Consider the following 23,046-nt stretch of genomic DNA (forward strand, 5'->3'; position numbering starts at 1 on the left):
ATATATACCTGTTATAAGTGAATTCTAATGAAAATATCACAATATTCTGATAAAAGATGGGTAGCTAATGAAGTTAGCTTTCACTGCTACTCTAAGCACCAGTACTAAATGATTTAAAGTCCATTTAAACATGTCAATCAGTCCAGTAATTCTGCATGCCTGTTGTGGATGATAGCATGAAACATCTCAGCAAAAACCAAGAGTCATCTGTTACTTTTTAGAATTTGGTTGTAGATTTCTCATAGATTCTCTCTTCAGCCTATGGTTTGGCAGTGCCTTTATCAAGTCCTGCATATCGCAGAGGAGATTTCCAAGAGGCCATATCATTACAGTCTATGCTATACTTTTAAGCTATGATGGACTGATTAAATGGACCATGGGAAATGAGTTGTCCTTCCCTTTTTACTACTTCATGTGCTATGTAGTCTTTTTTTTTTTTTATACCTCTGGGAACATGTTTATTGTGTTTGAGATGATACATTAGGTGCTTGCTCTCTGAGCTACAAAGGGTAAAAGGAAATCCTTTAAATACAAACTGACAAAGGTAAAAGGTAAAACATTGTCCACAACAGCATGTACCACATAATTGGAAATAGATCTGGGTTTAATAAAATGACATAATTTCTAGTCATCTACATCTACTTTAATAACTTCATACAGATAATGAATTAGGCTAAAATGCACTATAATATTTGGTAGACTTCAGGAACAGTATCCTTAGTACATCACAAAATACATTTTGATATCCCAAAGAAGCAAGACTTGAAAGTAGGCATTTTAAACGTAACTAATCTACAGCTACAAAGTTCTACTTGTGATAGTATTTACCTTTTTGGGCAGTCTCCCAGTCTTCAAAGGATAAAAGCAGAGAGTAGAATCAGTATAACATATACACAAAAGTCCGTAGGGTAAAGGCTATAAAGATTTGCTGCACAGTGTAAAGAGGCCTCCTGCTTCTTCTCACTGCACAAAAGAGATGTCATTTATGTTGCAAATCTCTTGGTCCACTGTCTGGCTATCCTGTCATGTTCTGCTCTGTTGGTCAAATACTGAGGGGCTATGCTTCCAACCAGAGGATCTGCTGGGTTGCAATCTGTCAAGAGGGAACAAATAGACAGCAAAACCTTTGAAATAGTGAGAGCAGGACTCCCATTGTCTTTAAGAATATCCAGACAGATGACACCCTGACTATTGATGTTGCAGTGATAAATTCTGGTACGGAAAGTAACCTTTGGTGGTTTAAATGGATAATCTGATGAAAATGTGATATCCAGAAAAAACACACCACCTTCATATACAGAACCTGGTGATCCAAGTATGGTTGATTTCCATTCATAAATGTTATCTCCTTTAGGCCCAGTGCTGCAGTTCGGAGGTGGATCAAGAGTTATTACAGCTAGCTCTTTCTGAATTCTTTTAGCATTAGTGGATAACTTAGCAGTGGTTTTGCTAGAGAGTTTGGTGTTTTTCTTCTGCTGGGTGGCAGAGGGTTTTCTTTCTTCTTGTTCTTCAGGTTCTGGTGCTGCTGGGTCCCCCTAATCTGCATCTGAACTACCAACTGCTGGTACTTGGACTTTCATCATCTGACCTTTGACTATCACTGGACATCTTGGTCAAGTTATTTCTCTTCACCTCTGTACTGTCCCGCTTATACACAGCTAAGATGTCGGGGAGGAAGAGAAAAAAATATGTAGTCTTTTAAAAAAAATCCTTACCTTCCATTTTAGAATCAATATGGCATATTGGTTCTAAGGCAGAAGAGTGGTAAAGCTTAGCCAATGGGAGTTAAGTGACTTGTCTAGGGTCACACAGCTAAGAAGTGTTTGAAGACAGATTCAAACCCATGCTCAGTTTAAAGTGCAGTAATTTAGTTTGAACTGAAGACTAGAAATTACTAAGAGATTCATTTATTCTATATCACTGTCCTATTTTTTTTAAGCCTTACCTTCTTAGACTGCAACAAATGAAGTTAATTAAACATCTGGTAGTCATCCCCTCATTTATAGTGTACTGAGCATTGGGTCTTAAGCAAGACTCATATTGTGCCAGGAGAAAAGGTAAACAAATACATTTTTTTAAAAAATTGGAAATGCCTACATGAAATAATGAAGAGTGAAATGAGCATTATATACAACTATAGAATTAATATTTGAAGAATAACTTGTGAATGTGAACCAATAAATAGAAATGTGAAAGACACAATTTGTATATACATATTTGAGCTATAGCAATTCTACTTTGCTCATAGAGCACAACACTCTTTGTGGCAGGTACAGCATGTTGGACAGTCCTGGGCAGTATCTCTCATGTCTCACAATTTATTCTAAAGTTCCTCAAAGAGATCTGTATGGTATCTTTCTATTGCTTCTCCTGACATCCATGTGAGTGCTTGTCTTGTGTGAATTCTCCATAAAAGTCTTTTAGGCAAGCATTTGTTTGGCATTCAAACAACCTGCAGTAGAATTTGGATGGGGGAGAGGCTTAAGGGAGGGAGAAATTTGGAACTGAAAAAAATAGAATGAACAGGTTCAGCTTGAGGAGACCAGAATAAGGCAAGCCAGATCAGGGTAAATCATTTGTTATCTTAAAAAGGGAAAATAAACTAAGTTTAATTCCCTCACAACACATATTAAGTAGCTAAGAAATCCATTTATCAAGTCAATAGCAAAACAGAAATAAGAGAAGGTACACATAGTGTAAGAATTAAATTTTAATGTTTGACTAAAATATATGAAAATTATAAATAATATAGTAGTCACCAATTCAAAGTATTATTGCTCAAAGTTGAAATGACCTTTAATAACTTTTATTTACAAAAGAGGTAGAAAGAGTGAAAGTAGAGAAATACAAAAGGGTAGAGAAGACATTAATGTATCTAAATATTTCTCTGGTGCTCAACTCTGCCAAAACCTGTTGACCTTCAACAGGAATTAAACTCTCCAGAAGATAGCAAGGGAAAGCCAGCTGTCCTCCAAGTTCCCTCCAAGAAGCAGGTCAAGACAATGACTCAAGCTGAAGGTGATTCCTGAGGCCAACTTTCTTCCTTGAGCCAACCTTCTTCTTGAAGCTGACTTCCCTTTTCAAGTTCAACTCCTTCTTGAAGCCGACTTCCTTCTTGGAGTCAACCTTTTTCTAGCCCTAGAAATTCAGGGCCTTTATTTATTTATTTGTCTATTTATCTATTCATTCATTTATTTATTTTTTAACATTTAGTAATATTCATTTTTAACATGGTTACATGATTCATGATCCTACTTTCCCCTTCACCCCCCCGAACTCCCTCCACCCATGGCTGATGCACATTTCCACTGGCTTTAACATGTGTCATTGATCAAGACCTATTTCCAAATTGTTGTTAGTTGCATTGGTGTGGTAGTTTCGAGTCTACATCCCCAATCATGTCCGCCTCAACCCATGTGTTCAAGCAGTTATTTTTCTTCTATGTTTCCTCTCCTGCAGTTCTTCCTCTGAATGTGGGTAGCATTCTTTACCATAAGTTCCTTAGAATTGTCCTGGGTCATTGCATTGCTGCTAGTACAGAAGACAATTACATTCGATTTTACCATAGTGTATCAGTCTCTGTGTACAATGTTCTTCTGGCTCTGCTCCTTTCACTCTGCATCAATTCCTGGAGGTCTTTCCAGTTCACATGGAATTCCTCTAGTTTATTATTCCTTTGAGCACAATAGTATTCCATCACCAGCATATACCACAATTTGTTCAGCCATTCCCCAGTTGAAGGACATGCCCTCCTTTTCCAGTTTTTTGCCACCACAAAAAGTGCAGATATAAATATTTTCGTACAAGTCTGTTTATCTATGATCTCTTTGGGGTACAAACTCAGCAATGGTATGGCTGGATCAAAGGGCAGGCATTTTTTTTTATAGCCCTTTGAGCATAGTTCCAAATTGCCATCCAGAATGGTTGGATCACTTCACAACTCCACCAGCAATGCATTAATGTCCCAGTTTTGCCACATCCCCTCCAGCATTCATTACTCTCCCCTTCTTTCATTTTAGCCAATCTGCTAGGTATGAGGTGATACCTCAGAGTTGTTTTGATTTGCATTTCTCTAATTATTAGAGATTTAGAACACTTTCTCATGTGCTTAATGATACTTTTGATTTCTTTACCTGAAAATTGCCTGTTCATGTCTCTTGCCCATTTATCAATTGGGGAATGGCTTGATTTTTTTATACAATTGATTTAACTCCTTGTATATTTGAGTAATTAGACTCCTGTCAGAGTTTTTTGTAATAAAGATTTTTTCCCCAATTTGTTGTTTCCCTTCTGATTTTGGCTGCATTGTTTTTGTTTGTACAAAAGCTTTTTAGTTTAATATAATCAAAACCATTTAATTTACATTTTGTAATTTTCTCTAACTCTTGCTTGGTTTTAAAATCTTTCCTTTCCTAGAGATCTGACAAGTAAACTACTCTATGTTCACTTAACTTATTTATAGTTTCCCTCTTTATATTCAAGTCATTCACCCATTCTGAATTTATCTTGGTGTAGGGTGTGAGATGTTGATCTAGACCTAATCTCTCCCATATTGTTTTCCAAATTTCCCAGCAGTTTTTGTCAAATAGTGGAGTTTTGTCCCAAAAGTTGGGCTCTTTGGGTTTATCATACACTGTCTTGCTGATGTCATTTACCCCAAGTCTCTTCCATTGATCCTCCCTTCTGTCTCTTAGCCAGTACCATATTGGTTTTTTTTTAATTTTTAAAACCCTTACCTTCCATCTTGGAGTCAATACTGTGTATTGGCTCCAAGGCAGAAGAGTGGTAAAGGTAGGCAATGGGGGTCAAGTGACTTGCCCAGGGTCACATAGCTAGGAAGTGTCTGAGGCCAGATTTGAACCTAGGACCTCCTGTCTCTAGGCCTGGCTCTCAATCCACTGAGCTACCCAGCTGCCCCCAGTACCATATTGTTTTGATGACTGCTGCTTTATAGTATAGTTTAATATCTGGTACTGCCAGGCCCCCTTCCTTCACATTTTTTCCTATTTTCCTTGATATTCTTGATCTTTTGTTATTCCAAATGATCTTTGTTATAGTTTTTCCTAATTCAGTAAAGAAATTTTTTGGTAGTTTGATAGGTATGGTGCTAAATAGGTAAATTAATTTGGGTAGAATGGTCATTTTTATTATGTTAGCTCATCCTACCCATGAGCAATCAATGTTTTTCCAATTGTTTAGATCTAGTTTTATTTGTTTGGAAAGTGTTTTGTAGTTGTTTTCGTATAATTGCTGTGTTTGTTTTGGTAGACGGATTCCTAAGTATTTTATATTGTCTAGGGTGATTTTAAATGGTGTTTCTCTTTCTACCACTTGCTGCTGTGATGTGTTAGAAATATAATTCAGGACCTTTTATAGTGGTTTCTTGTCTTCCAAATTGTCTAGCACTGCCTAGGGGGCAGTGTTTGTGGGAACCAGTTCTCACCTTCTGGAGGGGTGAACACTCATCAAAAGGATTCACAAATTCCTGGCTGAGTTTCTGAGGGTATGAATTCACTAAGTGGTTTGCAAGCTCCTCCACCTAGTTCAAGTTTGTGTTGATTCAATCAAAAGGTGGGCAAAGGAGAGTTAATCCTGTCTTAATAATCTAGTGAGGTACTTAGGTTAGTGTTAACTAAAGTGTTAGCTCTAACTAGGCAAAAAGAATAAAGAATTCCCTTTCACAAGTGTGAAGTCAAAGAGAACAAAGAATTCCCTTTCACAGTAGAAAATAATTTACCAGACAATACAGAGTGAAGGAGCACTCTCATTGGGAGTGAGGAAACTTGTCTCCACCAAGAAAGAGTCCCAGCTGTTATCCAAGGGAAAATTTCCTGAAATAGTGTAGCAAGCAGGGGACAGGACATGATGGAGACTGAGTGTAGTACCCTAGACTTTTATATACACAGTATCATCTACAGATGCAAAGACAAGAAAAATAAAAATACCATAGTCTGTCCATAAACCTGAGTTGCTCTCCCACCAATGTATAGTGTTGAGAAGAATGAATGCAACATTACCAGAACCTAGCAAGGAGGCAAATACGTGGGAAAATCTAGGTGTCTATGGCAAAAGTTTTATATGGCAGGACTTGATGTCTTTGGCTTCTTCAATTTGCATCACATGGAACCTCCTCTCTATTAGTTGGTCCTTTCTGATCAAATGAGATAATCTTTTAAAACACTTAGCGCAGTGCCTGGCATATAGTGGGAACTTAATAAATACTTGTTCCTTCTCCCCTCCCCTATGCTTCTGATCTTCATTTGCTGCTGGGCAAAGCTGCTTCTCTTCTGGTTTTGAGCTGAAGAATCAATGACAAGCACTTAAAAAAATATACATATATGTCATCTTATACAGCTTATTATTACAACTTCTGCCTATGTATATTTCTTCTATCTATTATGATAATAAAAACAATTTTAAGCATTATAGATGTCATTTTTCCGTATGGGAATATAATCAATTTGACCTTATTGGAGCCCTTAATTTTTTTTATTGCTTACCTTTTTATGGTTCTCTTGAATTTTTTATTTATATATCAAATTTTCTGTTCAATTCTGGTCTTTTCTTTAGGAATGCTTAGAAATCTTCTATTTTATTAAAAATGCCCATACTTTTCCCTGAAGGTATATAGTCAGTTGTTGTTTTTTTAAAACCCTCACCTTCCATCTTGGAGTCAAAACTGTGTTTTGGCTCCAAGGCAGAAGAGTGGTAAGGGCTAGGCTATAGGGGTTAAATGACTTGCCCAAGGTCACACAACTAGGAAGTATCTGAGGCCAGATTTGAGCCTAGGACCTCCCATCTCTAGGCCTGGCTCTCAATTCACTGAGCTACCCAGCTGCCCCCATTGGAAGAAAATTCTGAGAGGCTCCAAGACTTTCCTGATACTCTGCTATCATCTTGGCTCTCCCCAGAAAAAAGCACTTTTCACTCATAGCCACCCTTAAAGAGGTACTAAGAAAAAGTATTATGCTAATTCATTGATAAGCAGGTTCATTAAACCAAAGCATTGCTAAATTCCTTAGATCTCCAAGTAATAGGACTTTGTAATTTTTCTAAAAAAGCTTCAAGTCTCTTCTCATAGAAAAACACAATACATGGCAAAATAGATGTAAAACTTATATTTCTTCTGTTTCTCCCTCTAAAACCAGGATAGGCCAGTAAAAAAAAAAACACAACATAACAAAACAAAACAAAAGGACAGGAATTCCTGAGGGTTTTCTCATTTTCAGTCTATAGATAGCATTAGAGAGTAATATAAATATTTACCTTGTGAGTTAAGTCCCCAGAAATCCACCTTTTTTTTCATAATCACCAAAAAAAATGATTTATAATTGTTGATCATAAACTTCAGACTTCTAAAAAGAGTCATATTCAAATGAGTTGATGGACCACAATGCCTTATAGCCATTATTATCTTGATCATTGCTCTATCTTCAAACAGTTTCATTCATTTGAGGGGCAGTTCTCCACCTTATACTCAAAATAGCTTATGTTTCTTGTTTCAACAAGTGAAGATGGGATTAACTCTCCCCTGCCCACTTTTAGATTTAATCATATACCCCCTCATTTCCTTAAGTGAGGGGAGGTCTGCAACCCATATGCTAAAGTGGGTGACAACTCAGAAACAACAGACTGCCCCCTGGGCAGTCCTAAGAAAATTCTGAAACTGCATCTGGTCCCTGTAAAGTGGAAGGAAGGCACAGGAAGTGACACAAAGAAAGGTCTTTAAAAGTAGTTGCAACTTTCTATGACCAGGTCTTTCTCCTTCAAACTTGGCCTTGGAGGAGCTCCACCTTGATACCTTGGATTGTTTCTGGTAAGATTGCTCTTGGATTTTCCCATTGGACTATCATGTGGGTGAGTGGGAAAAGTTGATCTTCCTTTCCTGACTTCAGATAGATTAACACCAGATAGGCCACTCTCTCGGAGGTCTTGTGAGTAATACCTAATTTACCTCTGGGCCCTCCAGCTGGACTTCTGGAGCCCTGCCAGAGCATAGTCAGGCATTAGAGCAGATATATAGCTTGTTAAGCCAGATTTTCTTACTCTACCCCCTTTCTCATTTCTCTACCTTATTCTTTCCCTATATCTTGTAATTAAAAGTATTATAAAGTCATTTTGACTTAAGATATATTAGTTTTGGTGACCACACTCATATATTTAGTCCAGTCTTAATTTTTTAACCCTTACAAACATTTTATTGGAGAAACTATGTTTTGTCACAAGTTTGTTTTTTTTTCCAATTATCATTCCATAAATGCCCCTTTCTAGCAACTAAACTCTTCACATAGCAAAGGGACCAGTCTAGTATTTCCTAACCAGGATGCTATAGGACAGTGATGGCAAACTTATGTCTCAGGTGCCAAAGATGGCATACAGAACACTCTCTGTGGGCAAGTGGCCACCTCCCCCAGAGTTGGTTACTAGAGAAGGAGAGGGACTCAGGCAGAGCTGCTGTCCTCCCCCTCTCCACAGTGCCTGATGACATTTTTTTCCCATCTACCATCCATCTGCCCAGCACCAATGGGAATGTGGGGAAGGTAGGCAGCTCATAGGCGGCAGAGCTGGAGGGGGGAAGAACACTCAAGCCACTCCACTCCCCCTCTCTATACTTGCTGAGGACATTCCAATTCATCCACCCCTCTACCCAACAGCCCAGTGGGAGGACTTCCTCCCTCCTACATATGGGATAAAAGGGGGCACACCTAGCACTCAGTGGAGGAGGGGGCACTTGGTCTTGGTGGGGGGAGGCAGGGGCCAGCACTCCATCTCTAAAACTTTTGCCATCACTGCTATAGGGTTAGATATCAATATCCCTCTTAGTAACCTCTTTTTTAAATAACCAATATCTATATCCTGCCTACACAAAGGCTTTTGACTTCCTTTTGGAGCAGGCTATTGGAAAAGGAGGGGCAGCTCAGTGGTATGAGTGAATAGAGCACTGGGCCTAGGGTGTATAAATATGAAAAATGATAAAGGCTGGTATAATAATATAAATTAGTATTTTAATTAAAGCCATGTTGATAGATAAAGTTATCAGACCACGCGCTTGTAAGCATTCAAAACTGCCGCCTCCATTACTGTCTCCTGTTTCCTGGCCAAGAGCCTACTGGCAAAGAGACCACTCCCTCCTAACCCAGGAGATTTAATCCCTTCCCTGGGTCAAGATGTCGGCCTCCCCAAGCCCAAAGACCCGGAAACGCAAACCAGTTGGACCATGTTGGATCACGGGAAATGTAGTTTTGATACATTTCCCCTGTCCATAGAAATATATACACTTTTTAGATGGCATTTCCCAAATTTCACTTTTACAGGTGAAAGAAAATTCTTTCCACTTTTGGGCCTTTACTCTGTTTAATAAAGCAAAACTCAGGATAAGAAAGTAAAAAGATTTTATTAAAAATACTGTGGAGATTAAAATTAATATACAAAATACTAAATATTATATTTATGAATATTTTATTAATAATAAACTAACAGAGACCTAACTAAAAGATTACTAACTAGCCTGCTCCCAGGAACAAAAGAGGAAGAGGAAGGAGTTATAGCCAAATATAAAACAATAACGTGACCATGCAAATGTGGAGGCACAGGAGAGATTAAAGAGAATTTTGGAGAAACTAAGGGATTTATGAGGGACGAAGTCTATGGTTCAAAATCTGCATTTATATTATACATAGCAGGTTGATGGGCTGGTCACTGGAGATCAGTCCAGGTGTCAGGGGAAACCAGATTTTCATTACAAAACTTTCATAAATAAAATAGACAAATTTTAATAGGCTCCCATTAGCAAAATAAGTGGGCTCGTGCAGCTTAGTTCCTTCCCCAGTGACACTTTGCATGCATGTAATAGATATTGGACAAGATACTTCCTGCACAGGTGGCCATGTGACTTGCCTATGTGAGAGTCTAAGAGATGCCTCCCCGCCAACACTGATTGATCAGCAGGACTGGGAACACAATGGGTTGGAGTCAAGATATTTTTTCAATACTTGCAGTTAGGAACTAAATTCAAATCCAGCCTCATATACTTACAATATGTGTGACCCTGGGCAAGTCACTCAACTTTGGTTATGACAACATGTTTCTGTATCCCCCAACTTGACCCTTTTTTTTTTTTTTTTTTTTTTTTTTTTATCCTGGGACTCCATTCTAGGAGCATAGGGCCACAACCAGTAGGCAATGGGTCACACAGTTGCTCAGGGTCACCCAGCTGGGAAATGTCTGAGCCCGGGTTTGAAGCTAGGACCTTTTGTCTCTAGGCCTGGCTCTCAATCCACTGAGCTAGCCCAGCTGCCCCTACTTTAGGTTGCAGTTTCTTTAGCAGATGTAGTTTTTACAGGGTGGGGTTGCTAGCCCCACGCCCAACCCTCCTCCTTTTTCATCCGGGCTAGGGACCGTCCTTGGCCCAGGAGTGGTAAGGGTGGGCATTAGGGGTCAAGTGACTTGCCCAAGGTCACACAGCTGGAAGTGTCCGAGGCCGGACTTGAACCTAGGACCTCCAGTCTCTAGGCCTGGCTCTCAATCCACTGAGGCTGGGGCAGCTGGGTGGCTCAGTGGATTGAGAGCCAGGCCTAGAGAGGAAAGGTCCTAAGGTTCAAATCCGGGCTCAGACACTTCCCAGCTGTGTGACCCATTGCCTACTGGTTGTGGCCCTATGTTCCTAGAATGGAGTCCCAGGATAAAAAAAAAAAAAAACAAAAAAAAACCTTGACCCTAGATCCTGCTAATTTGGCTTCAAGAAACCCCAAATTGACCCTGGTCCCAGTCTAAACAAGTTGAATGGACTATTAATAGGTGTCATCTAGCTTCTTGAATTTGTACCTCAACCTTGAGGTATTGATTTGTGAGAGGATACTTAACCCTTAAATATCTCCCTGCTTTCTCCTCTCCCTTTCTGTCCTTTATCCCCAATCCCACCCCAGCACCAGAGACCAGGATTTGTACCCTTTGGTGTCTAATTAAGTTTTTCTTATTCTCTCTAGTCTGAGCTACTCCTATATAAAGTAACCTCCAGCTGTATCCTCTGACTCAACTGTTTATGTTAACAGTGGGTTGTGCTTCCTTTCTTATACTCCTTAAAGTATTATATATATATATATATAAAACCCCCAGATCTGAAGTTTAGTGGAAATTCCCAGTAATTATATTATTTTCACTTTCCCAAGACCATGGTTGTCCCAGTGCAGTTGGTTCTTTGTGCTGCCTGTGATCATTGTCTCTGTCATCCCGAAGAAAAGATTTGGTCTAAAAACTACTCTGGTAGTTTTGATTATTTTTTGGTTTCCTTATCTGTTAAAATGATCTGAAGAAAGAAATGACAGAGAAAGATACCAAACCAGATAATATTAAGCTCTCCCACAACAACTCTAAGACTAAGAACATGTAGCCTAAACAGTTCATTTGGGCAGAAACTTAGACAAATAATACCTAAGATTCCAAGTGCTGAATTGTTCCAATTATTCATACACATTTCTCTTAGAGAAGGCAGAGCCCTCTATGAACTAGGCAAAACATTGATCTCAGGAGCCTGAAGCTTGGAAGTAGAGATTCATTGAGCTAGCAGAAGAAGTAAGGCATTGGGGCTGTTATTGGAGGCATCTAACAAAATTGCAATCTGTACTATTGAAGTGGGACACCTCCTGAAAAATACCAAACATTCAGGTTTAGAAGTTTTAGGGACCTTTAATAACCAGAGGACCAGGGCTTCCTCCTCACATAAGAGAGAATCACACCCCTCATAAGTAAACACAGAACATATATAGGAAAATAAGTTGGTGGGAACTTTCCTTGACGCGCATTTCAAAGGATAGGATTGGTGTGTTCAAAAATATACATTCTTTAAGTAAGCAGGGGGTTTCTCAGAAGCAAAATATGGTGCTGTTAGCAACCGGGGAGGGTCAGGCAAGTGGACAGAAGGGAAATGAGATAAGAGGTTGGGTGAAAACTCAGCTAGTCTCCCTTGAGGGGCCTATGAGGGGCTCTGTTACTTTTTAGTCTTATCTTAATAGTTATCTGGCCTACCACACTGACAAGGTCAAGAATAGATTCAGCAATCAGTGTGATAAATTTGTGTCCATTGTAAAGCCATTATAAAGCTATTCAACATTGTAAAAATGTTATAATCCCTTCGGAGGCTTGATTGTATCAGGATTCTTCTATAAATTAGGGATTTTTCTGTGAATTTTTGGGCAATTGTCTTGGATGACTGCCTTGAGGCAGTGCCCCTCATTTTCTCTGTAAATCTTTGGTGGTGAGGAGAGGCATTTGTCTTAGGTTAATGGCTTGAGATAGTGCCCCACATCTGAATCTCTCTCTCTCTCTCTCTCTCTCTCTCTCTCTCTCTCTCTCTCTCTTTCTCTCTGAAGCATTGTATTTTAAGTGATATTCTTTCTGGGTCATATTTTAAAATAGTGGTTAAAAAGGATCTACCTTGATATTTTCAAGGTCTCCCTCAATTTCCACTTCACATATCCAGGTACTATCTTAATGGCCATAAAAAGTTGTAAGGGGAGCTGGTATAGCAAAGTACTCTGGCCAGTTTCCCCTTCATTTCTAAAGAAGAAATAGCTTCCACTCTTCCCAGGACCTGATATTATTTGTTGTTAATCCACAAGATGGTTTAGGCAACTCCAAGGGTTTCCATTTGGTTCTATCCACAACAATCAGAGTGAATGTCTTTATAAGTGTCCCTATAGATACTTCCTCCCAAGAATTTATAATGTACCTTCCTTACTGGTCTGAAATCCCCTTGGAAACTAATATGTCCCAAAGAACCCATTGGGGGTTTCTTGGTTTGTTAGTCACCTGTCTTCTAGCATTCAATAGACCTTTATATCCAAGTGAGGCAAACAAATGCCTTAGACTTGAGTAGAGCTAAGGGACCCCTACTAATCCAGCTCTAGAGACAACTTTTTTTTTTAACAGCACCTCTATAGGCTAGCCATCAGAATTTTTTTTTCCTTAGAATTAATCTGGGAGAACTTAGAACAACCTCAGCCTTATGTCTCAACAGAAGTAGAATCTACTACAGGCCTCCTGCTTTAAAAGGTTTATAGTTTAAAGATTTTTGTAATTACTAAGAATATCTTAATGGATTTTTGAGGGGTTTGTCCCACAAATCTCTCCATATATTGGGACTAGGAGTGCAAGTTTCTCTCCCCTTATAGGTGAAAGAGAGAACTTTTGTGTATTTAATTTCTTAGAGAATACTTGAATTGTAACCAGTCAAGCAATAATTTAACAGATTTAGTTATAGGTAAATTAGTGAAAAAGTAAATTGAGTTGAAATAAACTAGACAGCTTAGGGAAGTCGAAGTTTTAGTAAGTCACTGTGATATGGGGTGCAGAATCCCCTCATGTAGTGGGTTTAAATGGTGAACCCCTGCATTCAGGAAGGATACCTTCCTGAATACAAGACTCTGAAACCCCTGTATGACACTATGGGCCTGACCCTTGTATGACATTATGGTGAAATAGAATTGTCCACAGGAATCCCAAACTTGCAGACCTCTGGTCTCCTGAGGTGACCTTATCTACCTGGAAGACCTTCCCCTTATCCCCAGGATCTCTTCCCTGAAGACATTCCCCTTATCTGCAGGATTTCCCAACCTAAAGACATTCCTCTACCCTGTCCCCTGCTGACTACTACTCTATAAAAACTCAAGCCCAGGCACAGCTTGGGGTCACTCACCAGCTTTAGATGGGAGACCCTAGCTCAAGCTAGACAATAAAGTCCCTTTGCATCTTGCATTGTTGGTTCAAGAATCATTTATTGGGATAATTCTCCGGACATAACAGGGCATCACAAACCCAATTTCCTCATTTTTCCAAGATGTTGCTCAGTCAGCTATACAACATGAGAGAAAAACAATCAAAAATAAAACCAAACAAAAACCCAACTGAAATTTCCCTCAGGCTGCCTAGGCTAGATTTCGTCCCTACAGGAGGGGCCTGAGAGGATGCTTTTCCCTTTGTCTTAATTGGGTTGGCCAATCCCTGTCTGGTTCTGACCTCAGACTTGGCAGCCACTCCATACCTGAGGTTTCCTAGACAGAAAAGGGAGAAAGTCCAGCACAGCCACTTCACAAGGAAGGATACAAGCTGTCTAGGCCTGATTTACAAAGTAAAATTAGTTTCTTTTTGCTCAAGTTGTTTAAAGCCAATTTGTCCCAATTTTCAAGTATAAACCCCAAAGGGGAATCTCGGGGTATGCTCTGTCTCTGTCCCATATTGATGTGGAAAAGGCCAAACCCACAAACCTGCAACTCAGTGTTACACAGTATACACTGAGAACCTACAACTCAGTGCCACTCACTGAGGAGAACCTGACACCAAGACCAGAACGTCTTCTGGTAACAAACTTGGGAGTCAGCCTGGCTAATGACCCTACTTTCTGTACCCTATGGGAGTGAGAGCAAAGAGAGGACCCACAAAGATATCACCCCAAAAAATGGGGGTTTCAGGAGTCCAAGAAAGGCTCCTTCCTACCTGAGAAGCTATGTCATTATGAAAGATCCAGGGTGCAGGAGCAGCTTTCAGGAGAGCCAAAAATGTTAGGTGCAAATGTTATGAGGTGCAGAACCCCCTCATGTAGTGGGTTTAAATGGTGAACCCCTGCATTCAGGAAGGATACCTTTTGCAAGAATGCAAGACTCTGAAACTTAACTTAAAAGCAGAAAGATAACTTTATTAATTTGGGAAGTAATGTTGAGAATGGCCAGGAGGATAGCAAGGTGGGATAGCAAGCAAGGTGGAGCAGTAAGCTGTTCGGGGTGGAGGGGGGGGTGCGGCATGGATAGAAAAGCTGTCTCCTCTAGTTACAGAGTGAGTGGAACAACCCTAGGGGTTGCTCCTTGAATGCTTCAGTTCAGGGTTTTTTATACTCTTTACAATAGTGAGTATGTGACTCTAATGTGGTAACCACTCAGGCATTTGGTGGGGGGTTTTGGTCTGCCTGAAGACAATAGGGGGTGGCCCTCATAGCTCAGAGGACAGATGGATGTCTGAAATACAACCTGATGATATCAAGGTATAGCCTGGAGGTGCATCTCCATATCCATTTCAAACTAAAGGACTATTCAAAAGTGGTACTAATCTCAGGACCTTATAGGATCTATCACATGTTCTTGGGTTAGGAGTCACAAGGACAGAAAGGATCAAGGAATTTCCCTATTTACAGTTTTCCTGGGTTAGGGGTACAGTGTCCATGCCATCTCTGTACAATGCCCATGTCAACTGGTTTAAGAACAATATGTTCTAAAATTAAAGAGAATTTCAGTAGAGTGAGGATAGTCTGGGATGTGGTCAAAATTTACAGAATGTAGGAACTAAGCAAATAAAGGGTAAGTTTAGGACAAAATATGAAGGAAATAAGAAAGGTGAGGTTTATAAGATGATTAAAGAGATAGAGAAAAAGATGACAAGAAAATTTAAGCATATCAAAAAGATTTGAGGGGGGGCAGCTGGGTAGCTCAGTGGATTGAGAGCCAGGCCTAGAGACGGGAGGTCCTAGGTTCAAATCCGGCCCCAGACACTTCCCAGCTGTGTGACCCTGGGCAAGTCACTTGACCCCCATTGCCTACCCTTACCACTCTTCCACCTCTAAGTCAATACACAGAAGTTAAGGGTTTAAAAATAAAATAAAAAAAAGAACAACAACAAAAAAAGATTTGAGGATGATTTTTAATTTTTAGCAATAAGAAGGATATGGAAAACTTTATGGGGTTCTTTAATGATTATTATTAAGATTTGGCAGCTGGATGGTCCCAGACGGCAAAGCAAAGGATAGGAACACAAAGCTGTCTCTACTCTATCTATCTCTCACTTTCAGGGCAAGTAAAAGGACTTGAAGAACCCATTTTGGTGATTTGAATGTACATAGAGAAAAATTATAGGGAGCTGAGAATGCTAGCACATTTCTTTAAGAATCAACTCTGTGGTAACAATAAGTTCTCAGTCTTGAAGTGTTGCCAGAAACTTTTTGAGATTTTAAATGTTGCTGTTAGTAGTTATAAAACCCAGATTTGATTTAGTAGATATATGTTCTGTAATTAAGTCAGAATGTGGTCTTAAGGATACTCCCTAATTATGATAAATATGCCAGATTAAAATTTAATACAAGACTGCCACTTTTAAATCTTTGACAGTAGATTAGTTGGTAAGCAAAATTTAAAAAAATTAAGATGTGGATGTTTCTATACAAAATCACAGGGAATTGACTTGTCCTCTATTAATAAATCACATACCCCTATTAAAAGATGTTACACTTGGGTAAAAATTTTAAATCAAGATTTGGTTAAGATGCCATTTATAAAAATAGATATAGCTGCTCTTTACTTCATTTTTGGCCATATTTTAAGGGGCATGTGTTCTACTAATCAGAATTTACTTCACTATTTGGAATTAAGACATTTTTTTTTGAAAAATAATGAACCCTTATTATCTTTGGGGCTTATTATCCTTTTTAGGTTTTGTCTTAGATGCTATACTAGGCCATATTTCGAGTTTTTACCAAAAGAGAAACTGGTGACAGTGAGTAGTGAAGATAATGACTATTTAAAAAATCCTATAGGACTAAGTTATAAATAAATGATCCATAAGAGAATCAACTTAATTTTTTGTTCATTCTGTGATTATTGATGATTTTGCTACATAAAGTTAAATCTCTTAAAAAACTTGACTGCTCAGGGTGAGAGATACTGAGAATCCAGAACTAAAGAGGTCTCCAAATTACAAGTGACTTCAATAAAAAGGCAACCTATGATTATCATTATGAGAAGTTTAAGAAAATGAACAGATGCTATTGAAAGCAGCTCAGAGGGAGAAGATGTTAAGAGGATTAATTTGCAATTTTGGGTGTTTTTTTTTGTTTGTTTGTTTTTTGTCAAGCACAAGGCACAATATAAATATCACAGAAATAAAAATTTGTTTCTTTAAAAGCTCCTTTTCTGGAGAGCCTTACTGAGCTCACGCTTACAGCTTTAGGATGTCTTTTCTTGCTGCCATTCCTGGGAGTTCTTGTACTGATTGGAAACCTTGCAGTTGATAGCTTGAGTAATCCTGAGATTCAGGGGGAGATTAATCTCCCTATATCCCTTGTCATTTTGGCCTGCCCAGTCTCTGCAACACATCCAATATGGGGTTTGTCCACACTATGCCCAGTGTGGGTATGGGGAACTCCAGAGGTGTGATCAAAGGAATCTAGATGAATGATGATATTTGGGAGGGGAAGGAACCTTATTAAATCTGGAGGTGAATTTGAAGCCTTTTCAGACCCCATCACCTTGTTAACTGCTTGAGTTTGTTCCCCTCCAAATAGTGAAGAAGTCTGTAATGCAGCTATTGGAATTGGAGAAAAGGAATCTTGAATTCAGTACCTATATCCTGTCACATATATTGCATTGCCTGATTGGTTGTTTTAAGATTTAATTTTGTTTGTTAAATTCATATATTAATCTAACCTAAGATCTTCTGTTACACTAAGTCATTTTCAGCTTCTGTGTTACATTGTCTTTATTTGTACCCTTCCCCTGTGACTGGACTAGAGAAAATACCATCGTAAAAGTCCATAGTTGACTTGTGCATACCCTTTTCCATGGCAAAACTATAGGTCCTTATGGATGCTGAGCTTGTCACCAGATCCATTGAGGTCACATGTTGCCTAAATGGCCTTTTGTTCCTTTTTGCCTTTGTTAATTGTCCCAAAGATGATGGTGGATGAACTCCATCAAACTGGTTAGAACCTATATGCAACCTTTGGAGAATTTAATGACCTAAGAACTTAAATTGATTTTAAAGGCTTTTCAGAAGTGATTTTCAGGCCCAGTGGAATTGTGCATCAGCTACAGGGAGGGAGCAGTTGCAAGGGAGGGAAGAACATGAATTATGTAACCATGAAAAAATATTCTAAAAAATGAAATTTTAAAAATTTTAATTTAATTAAATTTTATAAATAAATAAATAAGTGATTTCAGCTATCTAGTAGCACCACTACCTCTGATTGATCATTTGCCTACCTTTGAGTTGTTTGTAACAAGAGATAAGGGTCCATTTAGTAGTTGAAGTGAAGTACAATGGCACTATTGTATCCCCCACCTCCTCATTTATTAAAAATGTAGTGGATGGGTGTGTCATTTGGAACTATTTTAAGCCCCAGAAGACTACAACTCCCAGGACTCTCTCTGTTACAACTTCCCCTGACAACTCCCACTCCTTTGTTGGAGGTGTCAGGGAAAGTATAAAAGGGAAAGTTTGGCGCCTTTTCTCTCTCTCCACCCTGGAATGCTCTGCTCTACCCAGCTGGAGGCTGAACCCTGATCTCTCTCTCTTGGCATCTTTTCCCCTTTCTTCCTACCTCCTAGTTTTCCCTAGACCTTTCCCTTTCTAATTAAAATAAAACCTAACTATTCTAACCCTAAAGTTGCTTGCAGATCATTTATTTGAGCCCCCAAAGAGCTCTGATCAATTTCCCCTGCCGGGGCTGGGGACCACTACCTTCCTTTCCCTTCCTCTACCTTCCCCTCTCCTTTCTCTCACGCCATCCTACCTTCTTCCCTTCCTCCTTTCACACCCCCATACATGGGACAAATAAATACATGCCTTTTATGCTGTTACAGTCTCATACCAGAGGAGGGAGGTTTCCCAAAGGGGCTTGGTTACCCTGTGATAGGTTATAATCATAATCTGGGGAGGAGGGAAGGATTTTCCAATGAAATCTAGTAGCTTCTGAATATTTTTTTTTTAATATTTGTAGCTCTTCAGCTTACTCTACCCTTCTACCAAAATGATCTAGATTCTTGGTGACATTTTAGACCCAAAAGGTTTTTATCAGCAGTACAGAGGTTTGTTTTTTTCCTGGGCTCCTCTGCCAAATTTTGGAATGATGGCAGTAATAGACTTTGTTAAAAATATCTTCACCAAGGTTGAAAGATTGGCCAGATCTGTAGAACCTGTAACAAGTATCCACGAGTTTCATAGTGTTTTTTTAAATGTCACACAGGAAGTGGCTATAGAGACTCATGATAATGGGTTTGTTTGCTATTGTCGTTAAATGTGCTTCTTGTGATTTGGGAATTTTGGTACTTCTTTGAGTGTATATTACCTGTTATACTACTGTTTTAAAAAGCTGTTACTTGATGAAAATCATTTGTACTCACACTGTGGATCATGGCCAAGTTAAAAAGGAAATGGATCTCATTTTTGGGTAAGAAACCTTTGTATTGCACCTCTCCTGGGCAAACAAGTGTGTCACTCAATATGAACTATATACTTTTGATTTAAAAAATTATTATTGTTTTTCCTTGTATGTACAATAGAGTATTTGAGTTTTCTTTTTTTCCTCTCATTTTTTTGTACTCTAAGCACATGTTACCAATATTAATGTTTTTGTTTTTTTTATTTTGCACTAGAGTAAGTTTAAAATGTCCATTAGCCCTAATGTCAATGCATACCCAAATGCTTCAGACTATGGAAACCTGCCATTGATTATTAAATATTATGGGACTTTGCTTAATAATTGTTTCTGATTCCAGGAGAAGGGATCACAAAAGAGTTATTACGCAGTGCCAAGGAACACAAAGTTAATCTACATAGTGCCAATGAGCACAAGGTCAAAGACACCAACCAATCCTGGTGGGATTGATGAGACTCCACACCAAGACATAGGACTTGAAATTGTTTGAAGTTTGAGGTTGTGGTTGTTTGACAGAAGTCAAATGCGAATCTTCCCTGTGCCACACTTCTACCAAGTACCTCACTTTGGTTACCATCCTGGCTCCCCTATCCCTGAGAACAAAGGTAAAATCAGACCAAGGAATTCTATTTCCCATTTGGTGCTAAAATCTAGTCCCTTTTCTGTCTTTTATAGTGTGACAATTTTCTGTAGTCTTGTCTGCTACTTGGATAAGTGCATAATTGCTACTATAGGCTGGTGAGACATAAATCAGTTTAATTGGGCCTTGATTCAAGGACCTGTTATAGGTTTATTTTTCCTTACTTAGAATTTTTTACACATGAGACTTTGATATTTGATATTTTATATTTCATACTGAAGTTATTTTTCTCTTTCATTTGGATTTTTTGATGTTTTTTTATTTCTTTTGACAATTGATTCATATATCTCATAACTCAGCCACTCACCCTGGGTGATCCATGTGCTTGTCAACATCCTCCTCAGGGGGGATTGTATTATAATCTTATAATGCAAAGTTTAAATTTTTTTGAGAGTTATTTTAGGGTAAGAAACTTGCTACCTTCCCAAGTCAAAAAAGTGAACTGTTTGGAGAAGGCACCATGAAGATGCCTGCAGAAACCACACACTGGACCAAAAGATCTAGAGTGAACTTTGGGATGTGGTGATTTGAACTGTGGGGGGTTGAATGAATTTGCTTTGAATGTACCCTCTTATGCCAAAGGGGACTGCCCCCTAATGCTCCATGGGTATTTCCCCTAGGACTTTTTGTCAATGCACCTAACATTGGTTTTGTTCTTTTTCTTCTTTATTTCCCACTTATCCCCAAATTATTGTAATTTCCTCTTAGAAACTGCAATATTGTCCGGGTCCAGCTGGACACAACCGAGGGGTCCGGGGAAACGGCAACCTAAGAACCCATAGGGGAAGAAGAGGGGAGACCTCGCGTGCAAGATACAGAGTCGTTTGGATGGAAGCAAGGCTCGTTTATTGCAGATCTATGACAAGAATATATAGGCTGAGGGCAGAAGGGGGTCGGCAGATACTAAGGGGAAAGGAACCCGGAAAGGGAGCATAGAAAATCTCTGGTGTCCTCTTACTGTCTCCAAGCATGGCTGGGCCTATGATCAATATCTTATCTTAGAAGAGTGAATGATATCTATTCTTAGAAGAGTGACTATCTTATCTTAAAGTCTTGGTCCCTAACAAATCCCCCTTTCTTTTTTAAATAGAAAGGCGTAAGGGATAAGTTTATTAACCTTTGGTCGTTGTTCAATCCAAGTCTGTCTTAACACCAGAAGTTTTTCCTAAGACACCTTGTGTTCCCTGGTCAATTCATAAGTGAGATTGGCAGCGACGGCCCCTGTCTTAGGCTACACAGGGGGAGTTACTCAACCATCAAGGGTTGAGGACCTGTGCTACTCCCGTCATTGGGTTACCGCCCTGCTGGAAAACTGCAAACGAGTGTCACAAGGTTGTTCTGTGTCCATCATCTCAATACGATGGTATTGAACCATAGGGAACTTATCAAGGGCTGAGTTAACGTTAGTTTTGATGAATTTCGTTAGACGTTGGAAGGCCCAAGGGCCAAAGGTTAAGATCAATAAAAATATAAAGAGAGGTGTAATAATAGTGGGAATTAAAGTGGAGAGCCAAGGAGAACCTCTGAGAAGGGTATTAAACCATCCTTCCTGTGCCTCGGCTTCCCTTTTCCTCTGGGCTAGCCGTTCACGCAACTTTGCCATAGATTCCCTTACTACGCCAGTATGGTCAGCATAAAAACAACATTCCTCTTTGAGGGCTGCGCATAATCCCCCCTCTTTTAAAAAAAGGAGATCAAGACCGCGCCTATTCTGTAAGACTACCTCTGACAAAGAAGTGAGTGATTGTTCCAGGGCCGTGACAGACTTTTCAAGGGCTTCTAAATCAGTTGTCATGGCCGTCTGAAGAGCGGCCAAGTGTTGGGTCTGGAGAAGGGCAGTAGTGCTAGTGCCAATGCCTGCAGCAAGACCGCCGAGTCCTAACAGGATAGCTAAAGTAGTAAAGGGTTCCCTACGTGTTCTAGGAGAGGGGGAGAGGAGGGAGGCCACACTATCGTCCATGTGGAAAGAGATACGTGGCCATAGCTGGACAAGAACACAGAATTCAAAGGAGGTATTGAAAACTAGAAGAGATATACAAGGGGTGAGGCCAGTATTGCAAGCCCAAAAGCCATTATTCGGGGCTTCCAAAAAGGAAGGGGAAGGGGGGAGGTCAAGGGTGGAGTTACATAAGTGGGCATGAGATCGGGGAATGGTGCCTAAACAAAGGCCACGGCCAGAGACTTCAGCAAGGGTGAGATGGCGAGAAAAGGCGGCGCAGCGCGGGGAAGCTAGAACTGTTTCATTGGGCTCTGCCATATAGGCAATACCTTCATAGTAAGGGGGTTGTGGACTCAGACAGAGCCAGCACTTAATCGTCAAATCTGGCCTGGAGGCGTTCAGGGCAGTATAGGTACCTGATACTAGAGATAAAAATCTGTCTGCTGTACCGGGGAATATTTAGGGACCCTTGCTGTGACTGGGGCTGTAACTGGGAGGAGGTGTTCGGAGATGAAGGGGAAAAAAGGGGAACCGATGGGATGGGGAGAGACATGGGAGCCGGTAATGGCTGGGGGTTAGGGGAAAAAGGGCGTCGTTGATCCGAGAGGATGATGTTAGGACCAACAGAAACAATGAGGGGCTGCACACGGAGGCGGAGGGTGAAAAGAAGAACATCATCAAAACCGCCCTTCTTATAGAGTCGTAAACCCCAAGTCAAGCCATCTGTCCATTTAACACTTCGTTTCCCTGCGTTGGTAAATGTGATAATGAGGGGATTACAATTAGGATTGATATCAAATCCTGGTTCTCCTGGATCCAATATCCAGTTCACATCCCCAGGCTGCACAAAATCCGTCTGTCTGGTCCCCACAGTGTGGTGGCTGATCAAAGCCAGGGCAGCCATATAGAGGAAATTGAGTGTATTGAGTCCAGTAATCCGGGAGGCTAGGCACGCCAGGGAAGGTGGGGGCGCAGTAGTGGATTTAGGACATCTGGGGGGCGCCTAGGGCACAAAGATCAACCGGAATGGAAGGAAACCATGTCCATTGGGGCCATTGGGAAGAAGAAACGGAGGTAATGATGGCTTGATTAACTGGATTGATGATCTCCCATCATTGTTGGACCAGGAGATGAGGACTGGAAGTGGTGACCGGAAGGAAGGTGGAGTAGATGATGTAAACTGCCAGAGAAAACGAGTTCAGGATCTGAGGTCCCATCTGTGATGTTATCAGGGTTGTGGTTCTGAAAAAGGAAGAAGAAAAAAACTTCTCCCTG

General features: G+C 39.9%; 1 pseudogene; it reads right to left on the minus strand.

Moving 5' to 3' along the window:
* Positions 1-983: 983 nt before the first annotated feature.
* Positions 984-1,608, minus strand: LOC123245224 (annotated as a pseudogene).
* Positions 1,609-23,046: the final 21,438 nt, after the last annotated feature.

Source organism: Gracilinanus agilis, chromosome 4 (assembly GCF_016433145.1).
Source record: "Gracilinanus agilis isolate LMUSP501 chromosome 4, AgileGrace, whole genome shotgun sequence".
NCBI classification, from domain to species: Eukaryota; Metazoa; Chordata; class Mammalia; order Didelphimorphia; family Didelphidae; genus Gracilinanus; species Gracilinanus agilis.